Below are 22,275 nucleotides of genomic sequence, written 5' to 3'. Positions count from 1 at the left end.
AGGAAGGACTGGATTATTACACTTGAGCATTGAATGTAAAAATTTCAGGTTTGACTGCAGCACATGTGGTTTGACTCTGAGGAATTTGGATTGGCACTCTGGTTTTACAGAGAACTGTAGGCTGATTCATCAAGTCTTCATAAGGCACTCAATTATGAAGTATGCAGGGAGTTAAATATTTGTAATACTCCTTTCCTGTTACTGATTCCTCCTCCCTTCCCTGAGGTTCAATAATTCAGTGGCTAAGGCAGATCAGAAATATTCAGCTTCACCATACATGCCCAGACTTTAATTAGTTCAGCACTACAACTACACCAGTTGCATACCAGGGCAGAGCTGGCTAATGGCATGCTTTACTCTTCCACCAATTTTTAAATGTCTACTGGTGGATAGCGAATACAAGAGTAGAACTTCTGTGATTTCTACACTTTAAAATAATCAGATATATTTTAATTAAATGTTAACTTGTAAATATTTGGGATAGTATTCATCCTTGTGACCTCATTCCAGGATTATTAATGGGCAAGAAGCATTCTCAGTTCAATGGTATGAAGATTTTAGAAGGGTGAACTCAGGTCAATCAGTGTTACTGGGTGGTTTTTGTTTGTTTTAAAAGCAGCTTCTATTTTAGATGAAACTAGTCCAGAAAACTATCACCATCATCATCACTGTTTATAAAAGGGACAGTTGCATTAAATCATTGGCTGGTACAAGGAAAAGATAAAGCTGGTTTATGCACACTTTGCTGCTGAACTTAGAAAGGATGAAGTTCCTTATAGCTGTGCTTGGTTTGCATCAATTTCAATTTCTAGTAATCATAGAACTCTGCCTTAGTGACCTTTAGAAATTCTGTTTGGAGAAAGTAGGAAGAATGCAAACAGTATGACCTAGTAATAGTTTAAAAACATTTAAAAAGAAAAATGAGTGAAATTTCCTTCAATACTATTCCATTTCATTTTCATAAAAATGCCTACAGCATTCTGGATTCTATTCAGAAAGAAGAGGGAGACAAGCTGTGTGTTAACCCCAACACAGAACGGGAAAAGGATCTCAGATCTCTAAATATAAACATTTCATCGGTTTTATTCCTTACATCCCATGTCTTTGGAGCATGCATTCTTATGCTGAACTGTGCCAAGAGTACTAGGGTACTCTTGCTGTTCAGTTGATGGAAGCAGTGCTAATTTGCAAGTATGTGTGAAGTATACTGTCTGGCACACATTACCACTGTGTTGAATGAATTAGGGGGAATATGTAGGGTGTCCAAGTTAAACAAGGTGAATTAAATTGATTTTAAAAGGGTATCTGAAGAAAGCTAATACGTCAGAGACAATGCTGGCATTAGTCATTCCAGTTTCATAATGCTGTTGTGTGGGTAAAATTACCATTGTAGCTGGTAATTCAGTGTGAAATTATGTGGTTGGCTTCAGCATTATAGTAATGGAATAACTAAGCATTCCTTTTGCAGTGCTTTTAAGACTTGGAAAAGGAGTGGTTAAGGAAGTGTTTATGCCTACATCTGTGAGAGCATCCAGGGTGGCATAAGGAATGGTGGGAAAGTGTTTTCCTTTTCAGCAGACAATGTGGGTTAGAGTTGACTGACATTTATTACTGGACTGAATGTTAAATGAGAATTTTGCATAGAGTGAAGAGTATTTAGTAGAAACCCTGTACTTCCTTAGGAGATTGTTGTGAATTTTATTCTTAATTTTGGCTTGTGCTAAAACTCTTTTGGGGCTTTGTAAAAAATCCTGTAATAGTAAAATAAGGATTAATGATAGGATTCAGTTGGAATGAAGTTTTGAGAAAGCATTAAGAATATAGCTGCCAATGTACAGATGCAATGTATTTCTCAACTTAGCTTTCTAGTATATTTTTTTAAAAAACATAGGTAAAATATTTTTTGTAAATCATGCAATATTTAGTTATTTCCATGATTGGAATCTGGAGTACAGCTGTTAGAACTGGCTAATTTAGGTGAACTGTCTAATTTGGGTGCTCTAAATTTATTTAATTTCAAAATAATTTCTATTTATGTCATTAGGAGTAGAATACTATCTAAACGCTTCCTTGTAATTCCCTCAATTCTGACTGAGAGTCCTACTGCTACTCCTTCATATTTCCAGATTTACCAAGTCAATGGATAGTGGTGGTTAAGGGGAAAATTCCAGTAATTCTGGAGATGTAGCCAAACTTTATTTTTGGTTGTTATGTTCACATTGGAGCATTGGAGTTCCCCTGGAGAAAATTGATGATATGGAGGGTGGACTATGTGGCACTCTACCCTTCCCCAGGTCCCTGTCCTCCCCAGGCACCATCCTCAAATCTCCAGGAGTTTCCTAACCTGGATCTGGCAATCCAACTCCCCAATCCCCTGCCAGTTCCTGGGAGGGGGCAGACACCTGGCAACCCTAATTTCTATTATTGTTTACATATAACATTTATTGAAACTTAAATACTTTTGAGAAGGGAGGACTCCCTGGAGAAGAACCGCTGGGAGCTATTGAGGGCAAAAGAAGAAGGGGACGACAGAGCATGAGGTGGCTGGATGGAGTCACTGAAGAAATTGGTGTGAATGTCAATGGACTCCAGGGAATGGTAGAGGACAGGAAGGATCATTGTCCATGGGGTTGCGATGGGTCGGACATGACTTTGCACCTAACAACGATTACATAACATTTATATACCTGGGTACTTTGCAGTACTTAGAGTTTAGATTGTTCCTTGAAGTTAGAAGAAAGTTATTTAGCCTTACTTTTTCTGTACTAGAGCAATCCTATTGATACCACAGACACACAGAGAGAGCACAGACACACAGAGAGAGCAAACTTTATTTGGATCAGCTAATGTTTCCAACGTTGGAAGTACATTTGGTTCATAAGCCTTTTCATCATGCTAGATGTTAAAAAGAAACATAGATGTTGCTTTGCCATGTCAGAAATTATCCATTCACTACTACATTCTTCTGAGCCCAAAGAGAGAAACTTGAAGCCAACAAAATACAAGATTATGTGTAAGTCATAGTGGAAAAGTTTTGAGTTACAAAGAAGAGACACATATATGAGGTTTTTTTGAGAGAATCAGATGTGTGGCTGGCACTTTCTAAACAGAGAATGCATATATTCCAATTTGAATGTAAGGACTTAGGGTAAAGTTGATAAATAGTTCAAGAATAATTTGCATGGCAGCAAAAAGCAAAACACTGGGAACCATTCCACTGCTGTTAAGCTGAGGGATTTAGCAGGAACCACGGGGTTCTGATTACACACTTTAAAGCAGAAGTTTAACTATCATACTCCAGAGTCTTCAGTTTCCTGAACTGTACGGGAAGCTCTTGCAAGTTAGAAAGAATGTTTTTGAAAATCAGTCATGCGGAAAAAGTGTTGTGCTAGTGTTGTTATCTGACTAATGATCTCATGTTCCTATCCCTCTTGAACAATATGGTGCTACCCTGAAATATTTGCCTCTGATGATTCCACTGTGATCACATTTTGCCAGCGCTCACTGTTTTTTAAGTGTTCATAACCAGCTAATGCTTTCATGGTTCTACCTCTACTTCCACTGCTCACTGGCTTCGTTAGATATTTATCCCAGAATATATTAATTAGCCAACTGCCAGCACAGGTCCCTTTATCCAAATCTAGCCCTACATGTCTGGGTCATTAATTCTTTCAGTAAGTCTTAAAAAAAATTGGAACAGTAATAGTGATGATAATTAATGGGACATTGTAGTATTCTAATAAGATAGTTGACTCTATCATCTGCAGACATATCTGAGAAGCATTTCTTTTGATGCCACTCCTACTGCAGCTGTACTTGGATTTGTCAATTTGGAAATGACTGTCATGCTGCTTGTCATTCCTAATTACAGTATTTGCTGGCGTATAAGACTACTTTTTCCCCCCTGAAAAACATGCCTCCAAGTGGGGGGGGGGATCGTCTTATACGCCGGGTGCACTTCAGTTGGGATAGACATAGCTGCCCATAGTGGCCCATAGTACTGTATTTTGAGTGGAAATGTTGGGGGGTCGTCTTATACGCCCAGTCGTTTTATACGCCGGCAAATACGGTAACCCTCATGAAATGCTTCTTCATTAGTCATTAGGGTAAGAGCCTAGAAATCTTCCTGTTAATAATTAGTCCAATAGTATATTTTGGAAACCTCCTGCTTTAGTATCTCCATAATTACAATCTAGTATTTCTAAGATGCTACACAAGGACTTTGGGGTGGGGGGAGACTGTACTATACATACATGTATTTTTATAGTTAACGCTATCATTTGTTTAGTTGAAGTTTAAAGATGAGAAAACTTACCGTTGTAAATCAGAATTTCATGTTTCACTGATACTTGTTTTCATGAATGGACTGAAAGTGCAGACAAGCACTGTGTGCTGACTCATTTTGATGTGATATGGGCAGTAAAACAAGGAGTACTAAAATATTTAGTTCATACCAGTGTGGATCTTGGAAAGCAAAAACAACAATTTTGAACAAAATACCACGAGACACAGGGAACTACAGTGACAAGGAGAAAAATCACCCCTTCTTACTCTTGTGCCCATGACAAGTTTACTCTGCCGTGCTATCTTCTACTGGCCGAAGGAAAGAAGTGGGGACAGTTTTGCCTGTTGCCAAAGGGGAAATCAGTGTCTGCTGATAGAAGTGCCCTGTACTCATGCACTTTAGATCCCAGTTACTTGATGGAAGTTCAGTTAATTCATTCATTTTGTTCACATTACTTAAATCAGTGAGATTTATTATGATGAACACAAACATTTGTATGCAATAAAAATAAATGTACCATACCAAAGACACAATAGACTCAGAGTCCAGTAGGACCTTTAAGACCAACAAAGTATTCAAATTTTATTTTAATACAGCACTGCGGCCAGATAAAACAGATAGCAAGAAAAAACAAAGATTTATTCAAGGCGTGAGCTTTCGAATGCAAGCACTCTTTGTCAGACTAAGAAATGACCATCATAACAGTAGGAATATATAAGCAAAAGTTAATCCTGTTACATTATTAAACTGTGTCACAGCATCCAAACACAGCCACATTAGAACTCCCTGCCAAAGACGGTTATATGAAGTAGCTTATTTGATGCAATTATAGATTTATTTTATAAAGTAATGTTAAGCAATGCCATTACCTGTAATTGTGCTGATTATGCTGTGAAGTGTGGGTAGGTCAGAGTTTATTTAGGTGTTAGTGGAAAGTGTCTGTTAAGTTACAATTGACTTATGGCAACTCTTTTCACGGCAGGTGAAGTGATTTGCCATTGCCTGTCGCTGTGTAGCAAGCCTGGCTTTCCTTGGTTGTTTCTTGTCCAAGTCGTACCAGGGTTGATGTTAGCTTCCAAGAGATGATGAGATGAGGCTTGCCTGGAACACCTGGATCTGGGCCACAAACTTAGCATCATTTACCTCTTTCCAAAGAAAGATGATTCCTTCTTTGTAGCATTATTGTGGTTTTCTAGACATTTTATGTTTGTGTGTTTACCATTTTCTTTCCAGTAAAACAAACATTTTCTATAAAATTAAAGCTTTAAAAAAGCTTTTATGCAGATTAGAGTAATCTAAAGTCAATGAAAATGTCTTGTTGAGTTTGCGGAGTTCAAAATAATCTGTTTTCCCCACTTCCTTCCTTTACTGATGTACTGAATTTTGGTTTTGGTCTTCTGGAATGTTGGATTCTCCTGTACTATCCAGCTGTACAATTATGTGCGTGCCTGGATACCAGTAATGAATGAAATTATCACTTTATGTTGTAACCCCAGTGCTACCATGTGTAGACTCAAACTCACTCTGTCATCAGAGACATAGAGACAGTGCACAGAAACTGGCAACAGCAGAATGGGAACAAAAAGGAAGGCAAGCATTCAGATCCAGGGAGTATATTCACTTCTCAGCACTCATTTTCATGGCTTCTCTAATCTCTTTGTAGGTTGAGATGTTCAATACAAGCCTTTCCTTCCATTTCATTTTGCATAACACACATCTCTATGAAACATCACTTCAGCAGTAACTTTCTGCTGCCTGTTGCACTTCTCATTATGGCCCTTCTGAGTGGCTTTACAATTTCCTGTGAGAGAAGAACGAGCAGAGTAGTACTCCAGCAAAATAACAACAAAACAAATTGCTATTTTTAGATTCTCATCAGACTGTAAAATGTTGCTACTATTTATTTTCAGACATGCCTTGAATGGGTTTTGAACATCAAAGGGTAGTGAATTAAATTCTCTTAAATTAGATGGGGTGAATTTTAAAAAACCCACAAAGATGCTGCTATGGCTATTTTGCAGACGATACATTCCTTTGTATTACCACTCTGGATACAGAAATGCCAGATACTGCTTGTAGCCTGACCTGCTTGTTTGTTATTTTTCTCCTTGTCAGCCTTTATTCTTTCCATTAGGCTAGAATATATCAATTTCACCTTGCTAAGTTCAGGTCAGAATTGTTAATGTGGCATAAACAGTAGAAGTTTACAGTGGCATCCTAAGCAAAGTTGCATCTTTTGAAGTCAATTGAACCTTTTTAAAGGTGTAAGTAACTTCGCTTAGAATGGCACTGGCATCCTAAGAGTCAGTTCCTCACTTTGCTCTAAAGCTCAGTTGATGACTTTGGACCAGTCACTGGCTGTCCCTTAGAATAGCGATCCCCAACCTGTGGGCTGCGGACCACATGTGGTCCTTCGACTAATTGGAGGTAGGCCCCGAAGGACACCTCCCCCCCCCCCGGCCCTTTACGTCATCCCCCCCAGCCCTTTACAACACACTTCATTGTTGTGGTGTGTCTGTATCTTATTTTGAAGGGATGTTTAAACATTACCATAGCAATCAGAGATTGCTAGGGCAGTGGTTGAGAGTAGAGGAGTAAACTACCCCCCCCCACCGGGCCTCAGTAAAAGGCGTTGAGTGGTCCCCGGCGTTGAGTTGTCCCCGGTGATAAAAAGGTTGGGGACCACTGCCTCAGAATAACCATTTGATGGAGTTGTTGAGATGTTAAAATGGGAGGTAGAGCCAACTAGGGCTCCTTGGAGTAGGGGTAAAAGGTAAAGGTATCCCTTGTGCAAGCACTGGGTCATGTCTGACTCTTGGGGTGATGCTCTCTAGCATTTTCATGGCAGACTCGATACGGGGTGGTTTGCCAGTGCCTTCCCCAGTCATTACCATTTACCCCCCAGCAACCTGGAGTAGGGGTAAGAAGGTCAAATACATCAAGATGTGAAGATAAAGCATGTCATCATAAGAATGAGGGGAAAGGGTGATGAAGCTGTGACAATAGTAGAATGGCACAAATAGCAGTAAGTGTAAAAAAGTGAGAAATTATTATTTAGTCTTAAAAAGAGTGAAACTTTTTGGATAGCTGCCAGTGACATCTTATTTGCTATTTTAAAAAGGAGGGAAGGCTAATATACCAAAAGGGTATTTCCTGATGTGAACTGATGTGCAAATGGTCTCTGTTCATTATAAGCAATCTTGTCTTATGAACACCGTCACGGTGTCTGTATTATTTGAGGAATAGACAAGAATGTTTACTTTGAAAAACTTTAAACTTTTAAACTTTTAAAAGGGCTAACCAATAATGAAGCAATATTTTTAAATAGTAGAAATGTGTCAACGGACATTACATTTCAAACCAATTTGGTTTCAATAGCTCATATCATAAAGTTAAATAGTTATTTCTAAACTAAAAAGCACAACTTGTGCTTCCAAAATATGCAATAGTATGTCCAGATGAGTATATGCGGCTTAACTTTCTTGGATTTGGAGTAGCATATTTTCCTTGTTTAGTGTACCTGAATTAAAAAAGCTCAGTTGCTATTCAATGGAAGTTAAAATATGGTCTCTCCCACCCACACACATCTAATGGGAAACTGATATATAATCTAACAACATTTGTTGTAATTTTATTATCGTTGGATAAAACGGTTGGAACTAGTGACAGACTTTTCATTGTAACCACCCAGAAAATACATTTTCAAGTAGGGTATGACAGGAAAACAGGGTACTTGTATGATATTTTTGGGAACCATTTTTGGGAAGCTTGAGGACATATGAAAAATCATATTTATGTATATTTTAAAGCCTTATAATGTAAGTTTGGAACTGTGAATAATCTTTATGCTTCTGTGTGATGTGTATTTGTTCTTGGCTTGTAGACAAGTATCTGAGGTCCTTCTATTCATAAGAATTTGTTTATGAAATTACGAAGTTAAAGCTACAATGAGAGACATGTTATAAAAAGATAATTTGCAACAGGTTTCTCAGTCATGATGCAAGTTGGGCTTTCTTCTAATTTTACATAACTTTGAACGGCAGACATACATACCCAACACATCCTGTGTTGGTTCAGCTGTGAATCTTGCATGTGCTTCCATGCATGGCATTGATAGTCTATGCATTACTTAAAAATGTTATGTGAATGTTCAGACTTGTTGTTTAAAAACATAAAAACTTATTTTAAGAACGGGTGTGTGTGTTTATACCACTCCCCGAGTGGTGACAGATGTTACATAGCCTTCACTATTGTTGAATATCACAATATCATATCACTCTGTATTTAATTATTATTTGTTTGTGTGTGTATAGAATGTGTGATTCACTCTCTTGATAGTGTAATATCATTTCTGTGTTATTTTAATTGTTCCTCATGGCATAGTGACAACATTTCTATGTGCCTGTCTATCCTACAGCTGGCTTCTTAGAATTTTCCAGCACTGCTGCTTTACAGGCTGTTTGACTGGTTGAACTGCAGACCAGAGTGCCACAGCCATTTGCACATGAGATAACCTTTGTTAGTTTGATGGTTTTATATACAAAGGCTCTGCAAAGAATCACTGGCAAACAACTTAGAAATCTGATCCCCGCCCCAAATCTCCCCCTCAAGGGCTCTATTAACGAATAAATGAATATCAACATTGTGACAAAGCCAAACATTGTGACTATCAGTATACTAACAAAACCACATGTGAGAAATTCAATTAAGATGGGTAAATATGGATAAAGGAAGGAGCTTGTAGGGGAAGGAAATTCCCATTCCTTTCCTCGTTAGTCCGTTTTATTTCCTCTTGCTTCACTTGATGTCTTCCTTCATCCTCTCCTCCCAGTCATCTGCCCTCCCAATATCTTTTATCTTACCATTACCTTCTTTCCTCTCTCCTTTCCACTCCCCTTGTTAGCTCTCTCCTCTCCATAGTACTTTTCTTACCACTTATCTTCTCATTCTTGTACCATAACCTACTCACTTCATTTTATTGCCTAGCAATTTTGCCATGCCAGAGGGATTTGTGTGTCGCTGTTATTGTTTGGTTTCTTTGTGGTTTGTTTTGTTTGTTTGTTTTAACTTCTCTGATTATTTTGAGCCACTGTGGTTGGCAAACAACAACAAAACAGCGTATGAGTATTCGTTTTACACATTTAGGGTACCCCCTGGGTTTCCAGAAACGAAAATCTGTGTGACTCCCCTTTAGCTTTCACTGGTAAATTCAAGAGTAGAAAGTGTAATAGCTGAAAATGCTGATAAAAAAATAAAGGATCCTGCTTACCTGGCTTCTTCTGATGAAGAAACCATATCCCTTTGCTTCTTTAAAAATGAAGGATGTCTTATGTGGGGAATCCATACAGTTATCTATGTTTACAAGATCCGTGCAAGTGAACAATGAGCTGGATGCTTCAAATATCTGAAATGCATTACAGCCTTCTTGCTTTTTTTTAATTGGTTGCCTTGGCCTGTCTCTACTTCCTTTTTCATCAAGCTTCTTCCTGCACCTTTTATTTACTTAAATTCCTTCCTCATCAGGACTTCTTGCCCGGGGAGACCTTGCCACCAAAGCTGAGTTTTGCTACCTGCTCAGCCCTCCCGTCTAGTAAATCTGATACTAGGGATGCCAGTCCCCAGTGGTACTGGAATTATAGCTCATCTCCAGACTAAAGACATCTGTTCCCTGGGAGAAAATGGCTTGTTTTGGAAGGTAGGTTCCATAGCATTATACTCTACTGAGGCCCCTACCAGCCCCAAATTCTGCCTACTCCAAGCTCTATCCCAAAAGTCTCCAGGTATTTCTAAGACCATCCCTAGTTGGTACAGTATTTTTAATTAATATTTGATGTTGACGTTATAATAGGATGTTGCATATTTTTAGCACCTCGAGTGTTTTTTGAACAGAAAGGCAGGTAATAAATAAGTGGATTCCTGTTTCTCAATTTTTCTTTACCTCTTTTATTTAGAGTTTTGTTCTGTACTCCTCACCAGTTTACTTTCTACCTCAAAGTTCTCTTCAGTCCTGAGCCTGTTCTGTAAAGTTTTTGCCCTTCAAAACTGTGTAAGGTTTTAATCCCAAACAAACTGATAAATTTCTGTTCCATCACAGAAAATGGACTACAGATAATAGGGTATCCTTGGTCCTCAAGCATTTAGTCTGTCTGTGAATACTGCTGTTGCAGTAGCTCAGCCAACTAGTGTCAGCAGTTTAACCCACTCAGTCTCAGCCCAGAAGCTGCTGTTGCTTCAAAATGGTTTTCAAGGGCAGCCCCATGTAAAGCACACAACAGTTATCAGCCCAAAAGGTTACAGAGGGTGGATGAAGCTTGTTAGCGTCCACCTGGTCCAGAAAACGCTTAAAATATGCAAATATTTTGCTGGCTGGTGGACAAGTGATTATAGATGCACAGAGCTGGGCTGGTGCAAACTGGTAAGCAACTTGGCTGTCTTGTTGCATGACTATTGGTTATGAGATGGTCAATGAAAGTTGATTCTTATGAGTCTTTCTTACATCATGGCATGGGCAATGAATGGCATGACCATACTGAAAAAGTATCCACAGAAAATATGAATGATGTGACTTACATTGAGGCTCTTCCCTATGCAAAGGAGTCAGTGTAGTGTAGAAGTTGGAGTTTCAGACTAGGATCTGGAAACCAGGGTGTAAACTGCACGGAGCTTTTATTCCAGCCCCAGATCGATTCAGTCCCTGCCCTCTACACAGAATGCGATTTCCGTTTGGATTTGGGGCGATTTTAATTTTCCTTCTGCAGCAAGAAGGATTGATTCGGAGTGACTCTACCTTTATTGTGCCATATTTCAGAGTGCTGAAAATCCTCAATATCCATTTAGAAAAGAACCTCTGATAGGCCACACCTGGTCATGTGACACGCTTGCCTTAAAGGAGAAGCTCCTAATTTCTCTCAAATTCTGTCGGTCCTGGATTTTTCCTCCCTCCTCTGCCTTTTTCAATCCTCTCACCCTCCCCTCCAAGAAAAGAAAGAGGCTCCCTGCTTGGCTCTTTTCCCCCCACCCCCTTCAAGAAAAGAAAGAAAGAGGCTTGGCTCCCCCACACACACCTTCTGAGCCTCCCTAACCACGTGCAGAAGACTCTCCTGTTTCAATGGGCGGGGGGGGGGGAAGAATCGAGTTCAAAGCGATCTGAATTCAACAGGATTGACAATGGAATAAAAACAGTAAGTGCAGACTCTGCCCAGGATTCAAATCCCCACTTTGCTGTGAAGGCTTGCTAGGTAGCCTTGGACTAGTTATACACTCTTAGCCCAACATACCATACAGCAGGTAGGAGAAAGTTGAAAGTCATTTTGTGTGTCAATTGAGGATAAAAGTGAGATATTAATGAGGTGAAAGAAAAGCCCAGAAGTGATATCACGTCCCTCTAGAAACCATGATTTCAGCAATTGCTAGAGTGATGGGACTTCACTTCCAGTTTTCCCAGAAATGATATCACGGCATGTCTACTACTGGTGCTGCTCATGTATCCCTACCTCTCCATCTCCTGCCAGTTGCTAGCCATCAGCTGGACCTTGCATTACACTAAGTCTGATAAATGGAATCCATCAGCCATATCCAACTCCCACGTGGATTCAAGGTTTCCCTTGTCTTCTCTCATTCTGAAATCTTAAGTACCTGTGCAGATGGATTCATGCCATGCAAGCAAGGAAATTATCCAGTTGTCCTCTTGCTATTTTTGAATCATAGTACTTGGGGGTGGGGGAAAAGACAGAATGATGCTTGAATTTAGTCAGAGATGTTAGGTTTTAGGAAGGTTTTAGGAAGCAGGGTGAGACAATCTTTCAGAATTCGTGGAGTGGCCCAGGTGTATGTTAGTCTATAGTGCCACCTATTGTCATCAAGCAGGTTTGTTTTTTGTGTAACAAGCCAATGAAAATGTTTTCTGCTAGTGAGTAGAATGAGACATTAAATACTGTTTACTTGAGAAAACAAGCTGTTTAGCCTCATCAGCAGGCACTTGGGCAATGATGAAACAATATGGGTATATAAGATCATAAAGGAAAGAGAAACACCAGATTCAAGAGTTGAAAGGCTTGTAAGCTGGCAAGACATAAAGTTTTTATTAGCAAGCTGATATTCCCTATCCCTAATTGATATAAACATGAAGCTCTGTACAGTTTCCAATATGTAGAAGATACGCATCTGAATAATATTTAAATGGGTCTTCACAGTTTAAAGCCCACAGGAGGGTGATTGTACTTGGTTTAATTAAATGAGCTGAACCCCCCTGATAACTTTGTGTTATTGCTTCTAAATAAAATAGTCATTGCGCATAAGCCTCTTTGTGCTTAGCTGCAACAATAATAAGCCAGGTCGTGGCATTATGGAGCATACTGTGAGCAGTTTTTTAAAAATTATTTAGCAAATTTACCTTGCTATGAAAATATATATGATAACTGCTGTTATGGATTCAAGAAGTGAAGTGCAATTTCTGTGGTTCATTTCACCACCTAGGTTTCGGTGATAGCAATGAAAGAAAGCATCTCAGAGCTCTTTTCAAGAGTTACCCCCATGTACTAGGAGTCTGGCAGCTGTTGCATATCTAGAGTGCATGCTACCTGCTGTGCTTTTGATGCATGCAGTTGTCATGTTGACTAACAGGGGAATGTGATGTATTTTGGCTGGGTGTACAGCTTCAGAATGCACAAACCAGAACTCATAATCCAGTAGTCAGTTCAAATGTGTACCAAATCTGTACACTCTCATAAAATCTACATGTTCCCCTGTTCAGAAAATATGATTGCATGTAGAAGGAAGAGTGTGGGCAGTGCTAGCTTCCGATATGTGCACGTGGATGTAACAGATGTAACATCTGAAAAGAGCTCGTATTCTGCACAGATATTCAGTAGCATTCTTCTATACTGAATTTCAGTAAAAGGGAGCAATTGTGATCATGAGGTTAAGCTTCAGATGACTCTGCTGAGTCACCTCATCACTGTTTCCAGGCAGCTGGCTAATACTTCTAGGAGAGAATCAGGGCAGCCATCCATCAGGAGGAAGAGCTGGGTGTCATCTCCATATTGGTGACATCTCAGCTCAAACTTCTGTACCAGCTGAGCAAGAGGGCACATGAAGATGTTAAATAGCTGGCAATGGTTTGATAATCTCTCTCCCCTATTGCCACTGAAGGGCTGTCCCCTGTATCCCAGCATCGGCGAGGCAGTAAGCTTAGAAGCGCATGATTGACTGTGTCGAACACTGCTGAGAGTTCTAGCAACAGAAGCAGTGTCAATGTGTCTCAGTCCAACTGATGATGGAGGTTGTTCATCAGAGTGCTGCTTCTGCCCCATGGCCAGGCCGGAAATCTCGCTGGGATGGTCTAGGGCCCATTCTGCACATGCTAGATAATGTGCTTTCAATGCACTTTCGAAGTAGATTTTCCTGTTCTGCACAGAAAAATTCAGCTGCAAAAGCACACTGCAAGTGCATTCTCCAGTGTGTGCGGAATGGGCCCAGGACTGAAGCTTCTTCCAGGAATGCTGATATTTGGTCCACGACTGCCCTGAGAGTCCTCTAAGAGCAGTAGTCCAATGGAAGCATATAAACTCTTCACTCTTATTCTGACCAATGGGTTTGGTATGTGTAACAAAACAGGCACGAAAAAGCTAGTTACTGATCAAGGATTCATGCCCCCTCCTCTGTGTCTCTACTTCAGTCATCTCATCCTTCAGTAAAAACAAATCTGAAATTGAAGCAAGGAAATTGACATATGTTAAGCATTTAAGCAAATCTCAGGGAAGCTACTTTTGCTCACTTTTGTGACGGAGATGCTGACTATGGTCACTGTATGATCTTGTTACATGCGTCAGGTCCCTAAAGAATATCAAACTCTTAACTAATGTACTAATCATTGTCAGAATTTTTGAGCTACAATACTAAAGCTTTCTGACTACACTGAAATGCTGCACTTTATCTGTGTATTGCCAGAAATGTTTAGCCTCCTTGACCCTATAAACTGAACTGCTAAACAGAGTGTCATTGTGTATATCCTTTAGGCAGTGACACCCAATAATGTAGCAGTAAGGATTTCCGCAGGAACTGTTTCTGGAAATGGGTGGAGTGCATCTAGTAATACAGAGTTCTAGTCTGTATGCCCTTTCTGTTCTGTTAAAAAAAAGTGACGTGGATTATGGGAGTAAAAGAAACCAAAGACTGTTGCTTCTGAAAGCATGTGAAGGTGGCAATTTTATCATTTTAAGAAAACATATATGTTCTTTCCACATAGATATCAAAGATATACAACATTTATTAAAAGATCACATCATAAATTAAAATGGCATGAGAATAAAAGGGGGATCTATTTCTTTAGGGATCAATTTTAAAACTCAGTGTGGCTGACTCAGTGGGTAAACTTCCAGTCCAGCATTATTTTGCATGCATGAAAAAAAACATATTTGGACCCACAGGAGCCTGACAACTACCATCCAGCCTTGCACTTAGCATTTCTGGGGTAGCTGACTGAAAGGGCTGCTGCAGATCAAATAACATTCCCGGAAGAAATGTCAGCCCTTGATCCATTCCAGTCTGGTTTCCGGCCTGGCCATGGGGTAGAAACAGCACTAGTCACCCTGATGGACTACCTTCGCCATCAGCTAGACCAAGGTGGATCAGCACTGCTTGTACTATTAGATCTTTCAGCAGCATTTGACACAGTCAACCATGAGCTGTTAGCTCACCACCTCGCTGATGCTGGGATGCGGGGGATAGCTCTCAAATGGCTGATCTCCATTCTTTGGGGTCGTGGACAGAGGGTAGCTAAAAGGGACAAAATTTCTAACCGCCAGCAGCCCACATGGAGCAGTCCTCTCTCATATTCTATTTAATATCTGCATGCACCCTCTTGCTCAGCTGGTGTGGAAATTTGGGCTGGGATGTCACCAATACACAGATGACATCCAGCTCTTCTTCCTGATAGATTGCCGTCCTGATTCTCAACCCTTCAAAGATGGAGGTCCTGTGGCTGGGCAGGAAAGGTCCAAGTGAAGAAGCATGCCTACCCAACCTGGTTAGAGTGCAACTATGAATAGGTCACTCCACCAGGAACCTGGGTGCGAATCTTGATGTCTCCCTTTCCATGGAGGCACAGGTCACGAGAGTAGCAAGGCAGGCTTTCTACTACCTGTGCCAGGCCAAGCTACTAGCACCCTACATGGCGCCAGAACATTTAGCCAAGTGATCCATGTGACTGTCATCTCTAGACTGGACTTCTATAACTCACTCTTCGCTTAACCTTGATCGGGAAACTGCATTTGATCCAAAATTCAGCAGCCAGGATCCTCACAAACACACCGTGGAGATCTCACAAACTGGCCCATCAAGAACTTCACTGGCTCCCAGTTGAATTCTGGATCAGGCTTAAGGTTCTGGTAATCACCTTCAAGGCCATATGCAGTCTGGGCCCAGTGTTTCTGAGAGACCTATACCCCCCAAGAACATTATGTCCAGGCACCACCAACTGTCTGAGGATCCCTGGCCCCAAAGAAGCACAGCGGGCCTCAACTAGGGCCAGAGCCTTCTTGGTTCTGTCCTCCACCTCGTGGAATGAGCTCCCTGAAGAGATCAGGGCCCTTCCACAATTCCAAAGAGCCTGTAAAAGGGAGCTCCTCCGCCAGGCATTCGACTGAGGCTGACAGACCTAACACAATTCAGCTGCCCCCCTAGACATCACAGACAACCTCCACATCCTGAACCCAACTGACTCCCCACAGTTTCTGTTTGAAAAGGTCTATTGAATTGCTGTTATGCTATTGTTGATCAATATTGGTTCTTACTGTTTCTGTTAGGATTATTGTTATTATGATGTACTCCCCTATGTTTTATGTAAACCGCCCTGAGCCTTACAGGAGGGTGGGATGGATGGATGGATGGATAGATGGATAAATGGATAGATACTGGAAACACAACTGAATTAGGGTCATCTGCATGGTGCAATCTAGCATCAATGGACCATACCAAAAACTGCTGACGTTTGTAAATACTCTAAACTACAATTTCTGAGATAATTATTTAAATATATGCCTGTTTATTTTTTTCTAGCTGATTGCTGAGCTTATACTTCCTGGTGCTTGTTTATGTGCATAAATCAATAGAAATATTTCTTGAGTTCATAATATGCTCAGCATGGAGCTCTGTAACCAGGACAACAAATTTCTGTAACTGTGTACTAAATGGGGGAGAAAAATGGAATTGCTGCATTAAAAAAAATACAGCAAGCTGTTAGATGAGAACTGCAAAATGAGAGGTTGGAGTAATGGCAGAAATGCCAGCATCACTTTTTCCTTGATGAAGAAATTATACTGTCTGAATGCATGAATGTACATACAGATTTTCCTACGCGTTCCCTGCCTGGATGAATCATAGCTTTTTCAAACCTTATATTATGCTATTATGCACACTTTTTCCTCACTTTTCCTTGCTTCCTTTTTCCGTTCCCCCCCACCAATCAGTCAACCCTTTTATCTGCTCCCCCTTCAACTGTAGTTATTTATTAACTTATTTGATACTCCTGTTCTCATTGTGAACCCAGAGCAACTTACATCATTCTGGTTACCTGCATTTTATCCTAACAGCAACTCTGGGTGGTTGGTTCGATGGAAAATGTGCCCAGAGTCACCTAGCGAGTTTGCATGGCAGGATGGGGATCCTAGCCTGAAACTCTAACCACTTCATCACACTGGCTTTCATAGGTTGGCCTGACTCTGATGAATCCTCCCTCAAATATCAGAACAGCCCTGGAAAAGGCACTGTCCCTTCCCCTTGCTATTTACTGAAACCAAGGCTTCAACTGACAATACTATTGTGGTTGCTTAGCACTGGCCACAGAGAGCATTTTTCCTTATTTTGTGGGTTTTATAACCCATTTTTTGAAACATTGTTTTCTGCAAACCTGGGGCTGGAAAGATGTCTTGTCTGTTCCTGGCTGCAGTTTCTAAATTTTCTGAGAATTAGAAATATTGATAGACTCCCCTCTAAAGTCTATATTAAGTTAAATTAAATGTAACAAAAAAGAGTTTTAAAAGAATTCCTTGCTTTTTTCTACCTTAAGGAGTCTCAAAGCAGCTTACAATTTCTTTCCCTTCGTCTCCCAGTCTTGTGAGGTAGTTTTTCTAGCTGCGTCCTCACTGATGGTTTGAAGCCAGCCTCCTTTGTGTACTAGCGTCTTTTGAAGCAGAAACCGGAGGTCATTTTATAATGTGCTGTTGCTGTGCCCTTTCACTGTACTTTAGAAATTATATACTAAATCACAATCTTCAAACCTCAGTCAGCTTTGTTTGACATTGTAAAGGACAACTTCTTCATGTAAATGACGGTCAAGGTATAACCTGTAAAAAACGTGAACCTTGAATCTAATAAAATTCTTCTTCATTATAAAGGAAGCTACCATGCCAATTTATTAACATGTGCTGTCTATAATCGTCACACTGAATTTGTATTGATTTGGCATATTGAAGAAGATGTCTCAGTCAAGTTTTACAATAGAACAACTTCCTGTAACTGTGTTGAAAGATGATATGGATCACAAGTATTTCATTTCATGACCAAGGACTGAAAATGATCAGTCTCTACATCCTGAGAACTAGTCAAAGATTTCTACTTATTTAAATTCAGTGGATTTAAAGAATCCAGGAATTGTTTCTCCCCCAAATCAGACTACGATCCATCTGTTTTAGCATTCCTGTTCCCTTATATCTTTCTGGGAAATTCATAAGCATCAAGCAAGAGACTTCTCTTGTTTGTCCCCAAAATGTGTTCCCAAGAACTATACAGCCCCTGCACTTAGAGATTACGTATAGGTAGAATAGGTAATAGCTGGAGATAATTCTGCATCCACGAGTTTCTAATGCTTTGGGGGGGAAAAGTCCAAGTTAGCATCACAATATTTTGTGGTAGTGAATTCCCTTATCTAATTACCCATTAAGTGAATAAATGTTTATTTTGTCAGCCCTGAAACTGCCACTGAGTTCCATATGGTGTTCCCATAATCTAGTATTAAGAAAGAAGAATGATTCCCTCTTCCGACAGCTTTCATAATTTTACAGATCTGCAGCGTCTGCTCAATGCTTGTTTAGTTTCTCAGTGTTCCCCAAGTGTATTCAGAGGTTAAAAAGAAAAAGCTGGAACTCATCATCAGTTACAATGTGTGGAATAGTTGTCCAACTCCCTTAGACATGTCCTCTGTATAGGTTACCCTTGCTGTCCTATTGTTAGAAGACAGGATATTGGGATATAAAGATTCTCATTCTGCAGTAAACTTTTGTGTGTGTGTGTAGAACTGCTAACCCAGCTGCTCCTGAACAGGCGAGGAACAAGAACTAGTGAGCAGGTGGAACAGCTGTTAAAAGCAAAAAAGGTATTCAGGGTATGCCTAAATTTCCCAGATGTCTTTTTAAAAAATTGCTCCATCACATGCAGTGTCACAAGAACTCTGTATTTCAGAGCACACTTCAAATGTTTGTTCTTCTTTCTTAGAATTTTAATCAGCAACTCTGGGTTTGTCACTTGGTACAAAAGTTGTAGTGGACAGAGGCTTTTGTGCCCCTATCAGATAGTCTGGCTGCATTCAGACACACTGAGCAATCTGAAGCTTGTTCGTGGCAGACTGAAAAACAAACAGTATTTCCCTTTGACTACTCAAGGGGATTACTCCATAGGAGCCTTGAATTTTAAATCCCCTACTCCGATGCTTATCTTGTTTTTCAATTTTTTTCCTGTCATTTTTGTGCTATTTTTATTGTTGCTCCTTGATTACCTGGGAGTAAATCAGGCTTATCAGTGCCTGAAAGAAATAAAAATATGAAATTCTTAATTTTTGACATTTTCTGCTTGATCATCTCCCTTCAGTCCCTTGCTTGGTGTGTCAAGATTGAAGACAGAGGTCCTAAACTGTGGTTAAGAATTCTTCCTAGTTAGAAACAAACAAACCTCAGTTCACTTCAATTCAGATACCACAACAAATTGTACTTTGCTCAAGATTTCCATCTTCAGTCCTTTTGTGCTCTGTCTGGGGAGGAGGGGGAGGGAGAAGCTCAACAGTCAACTAAATTGATGCCCGTTATAAACACACTCTGCTTTATTTGTGAGATCTAAGTTCAGTCTGTGTGTTTCAGTCTCAGTCTCCGTTCTGTAGTGTTACTGTAGAGGTACTCGCAGGTACAGATGCTGCCAAGTGTCTCTTCCATGCAACAATTCATCTTTCCCCCACTCTACTCTGGATATTGTTTTGTATTGGCTTCCTTCTAACCTTAAATGCCAGAGAGTTTTGGTGGATAATTGCCTTTCTTTCACCCCAAATCTTCAGATATTTCCCTACACATAGCTAGCCACTCTACATTAAAGTAGGTGGTCTTTTGGGGTTTCCTTATTGGTTTCTGCTTTATTGGAATATCAAATACTGATCCCTGAAATTATATATTTTTGGATATGGCACTGTTTGTCAAATGTAATTTTAAGTATCTGTTCCCCTTTTTTAAAGACAAATACATAAACACTTGTTCAAAATATGAGAGAACTTCCTCAGTGTTAAAAAGTGGAGTCCTTAGTACACAACAGTCAAAACTCTATTTTTTTTTCAAATAAAAATGTATATTGGACGAAGGCTCTTTAGGCTAGAGGAATACTTATGAAGTTGCTGAGTGAAGTAGTAGGGCCCGGACTATTAAAAAGATAATTTCTGACCCCTGAGATCAAATATACATGGAATGATGGAGCCAGGTAATGAGTTATGAATACTAGCAAGTAATAAGTGCATCAGATAGTCTAGTACAGGGGTAGTGAAACTGCGGCCCTCCAGATGTCAATGGACTACAATTCCCATGAGCCCCTGCCAGCAAATGTATTTGCTGGCAGGGTAGTCCATGAACATCTGGAAGGCCGCAGTTACTTTCAAATTCTCCTGCCATGTCTTTTAGATCAGCTGTATTGTGTATCATATTCATGCAGGGTCTGAGCTCCATAAAATTATACACAAACTGTTTATGCTTCAAGAAAGATTTCTGAGATTAAATCACAACTAATTTTGTAAGTTACATACAGGTGTCCTCAGTTCTTTGCCGTTTGAAAAAATACCATTTTAAGTATTTTCAGAGTATGAGATTACATTCCACATTGTTTTCTTGGCTGTCTTTTCTGTTTCAATGAAAATCTGAATGATAAGCTGATGACTTTCTACACAGTAACTCTTGTGTTCAGTGATTTCAAATGGCATATTTTTTCTATTTGTGTTTTTTCTGTTTTGCTAAACAGCCAAAAATTAACATGTGAAACAGGAGAGAAAACCTTTTGATATTTTATGGTTACACTTTTATTGAGTGTATTTTGTTTTGCTTTTTTTTACCTTTCAGCTCAGACAAACATTGTGACTCAGCAGAGGCAGCTGCACAGCTGGCTGTGGGGGGAAAATCTGAGCCTCCGTTATTACAGCCTAAGTATGCCTTGACCCAGGCTGTTCCAATCTCATTAGATCTCTGGGGGATCACCAAGGATTGCTAAGGTTAAAATGCAAAGACAGGCAATGTAGACCACCTCTGAATGTTTCTTCCTTTGAAAACCCTGTGGGGTCACCATGCATTGGCTGCTTGATTGCGCTTCCTACCATCCGCATACATGTTTTCTAGATTTATAATAGTATTATAATGGTAAAAATAGGTGGAAGTTTTCCTATGCAAGAAAGCCTTTGGGAAGCTAAAATTGGCTTGTTAGAGCCAAGTCCACACACCATCTCTGAATATAACATAAGGCAAGCATAAATGTTTCAGGGCAGCATAGTCATAGAATCATAGAATCATAGAATCATAGAATCATAGAGTTGGAAGGGGCCATACAGGCCATCTAGTCCAACCCCCTGATCAACGCAGGATCAGCCCAAAGCATCCTAAACCATCCAAGAAAATGTGTATCCAGCCTTTGCTTGAAGACTGCCAGTGAGGGAGTCCTCTTGCCCTTAGTCCAGTCCATTGAGACTTCTTTTGAGTACTGACTGCCTGAATTGCATCCTGGAGCTCTGCTATTCTTTTTTGTGCTTGTTAAAGTGCAGTTCTTGCCTTTCTATACCATCTTCCTAACATATATGTTGTGCCCTTGTGCCCATGTGGTCCAATAACAAATCATTATGCATAGAAGGTAAATTTCCCCCCTCACTCATATTTACAGTGCAGCAACAGTACTCATGACATTTTAATTCTATTTGAAGGAATGTTCTGAACTACACTTGCTGCACTCTGGTTTAGTTTACACTCAGAACCGAGCGTGCAAAAGAGTTCCCTTTTTAAAGGAAGAACTGGCAAAAGAGTCTCACTGCATTCCCTCAAATGCTTTGATCTCAACTGTTTGCAACTTGTTCAGCACCAACTGTAACACAGACCTGAGGAATCAGATAAGGCATTGAAGTGTTCCCACTTAATATCCAGTCTTCAAACTTGCGCCAGTCTAGGTGTGGGTGTATTTTCTTGTAAACTATAATCTGGATTCAAAGGCTGTGCTTCTAGTCATAATATAGGGCATGTTCAGAAATGCTTTCATGAGTACTAAAGAAAAAATAATCTGACCTAAAGACCCTTTCTCCCTCCTGTAGGGTATATTTCATTAACTTAATCAAGGTGTCAGACAGAATGCTGCTTCCTCTTACCCTTAAGATGAAGTAGAATCATATTTCCAGCACATTCATGGAGCTGGTGTGTTGTGGCCAATACATTTAATGCAGTAAGTGCCAGAGCATTCTGATCTGTCTTTGTTATTCCCTCCATTAACATCAATCATGATGGATGCTTTCTGTATTCTTTTACTATTAGGTAATTCTCGTGGAATTTCATGGTAATTTATCATTTATACTATGTGTTGTTATCCTGCCAAATAATCTTAAATATGTGTATCCATAAAAAGGGAGTATTGCTGTGTACAAGGCAATATCTAACAGAAGTCTTGGACAACTGCTGTCCTGGAATGTCTTAAGTGTGTGACTTTTCTTACGGTTT

At 39.9% G+C, this 22,275-nt stretch overlaps 1 protein-coding gene across 5 annotated transcripts in view; it reads left to right on the top strand.

Annotated features, from left to right (window-relative positions):
• The window catches only part of SASH1 (SAM and SH3 domain containing 1), a 776,849-nt gene that overhangs the window by 617,335 nt on the left and 137,239 nt on the right, over positions 1-22,275 (top strand). The window lies entirely within an intron of this gene.

Source organism: Paroedura picta, chromosome 1 (assembly GCF_049243985.1).
Source record: "Paroedura picta isolate Pp20150507F chromosome 1, Ppicta_v3.0, whole genome shotgun sequence".
NCBI lineage: Eukaryota > Metazoa > Chordata > Lepidosauria > Squamata > Gekkonidae > Paroedura > Paroedura picta.
Note: the sequence above shows the minus strand (reverse complement) of the source record. Positions and strands in the feature narration are given on the sequence as shown.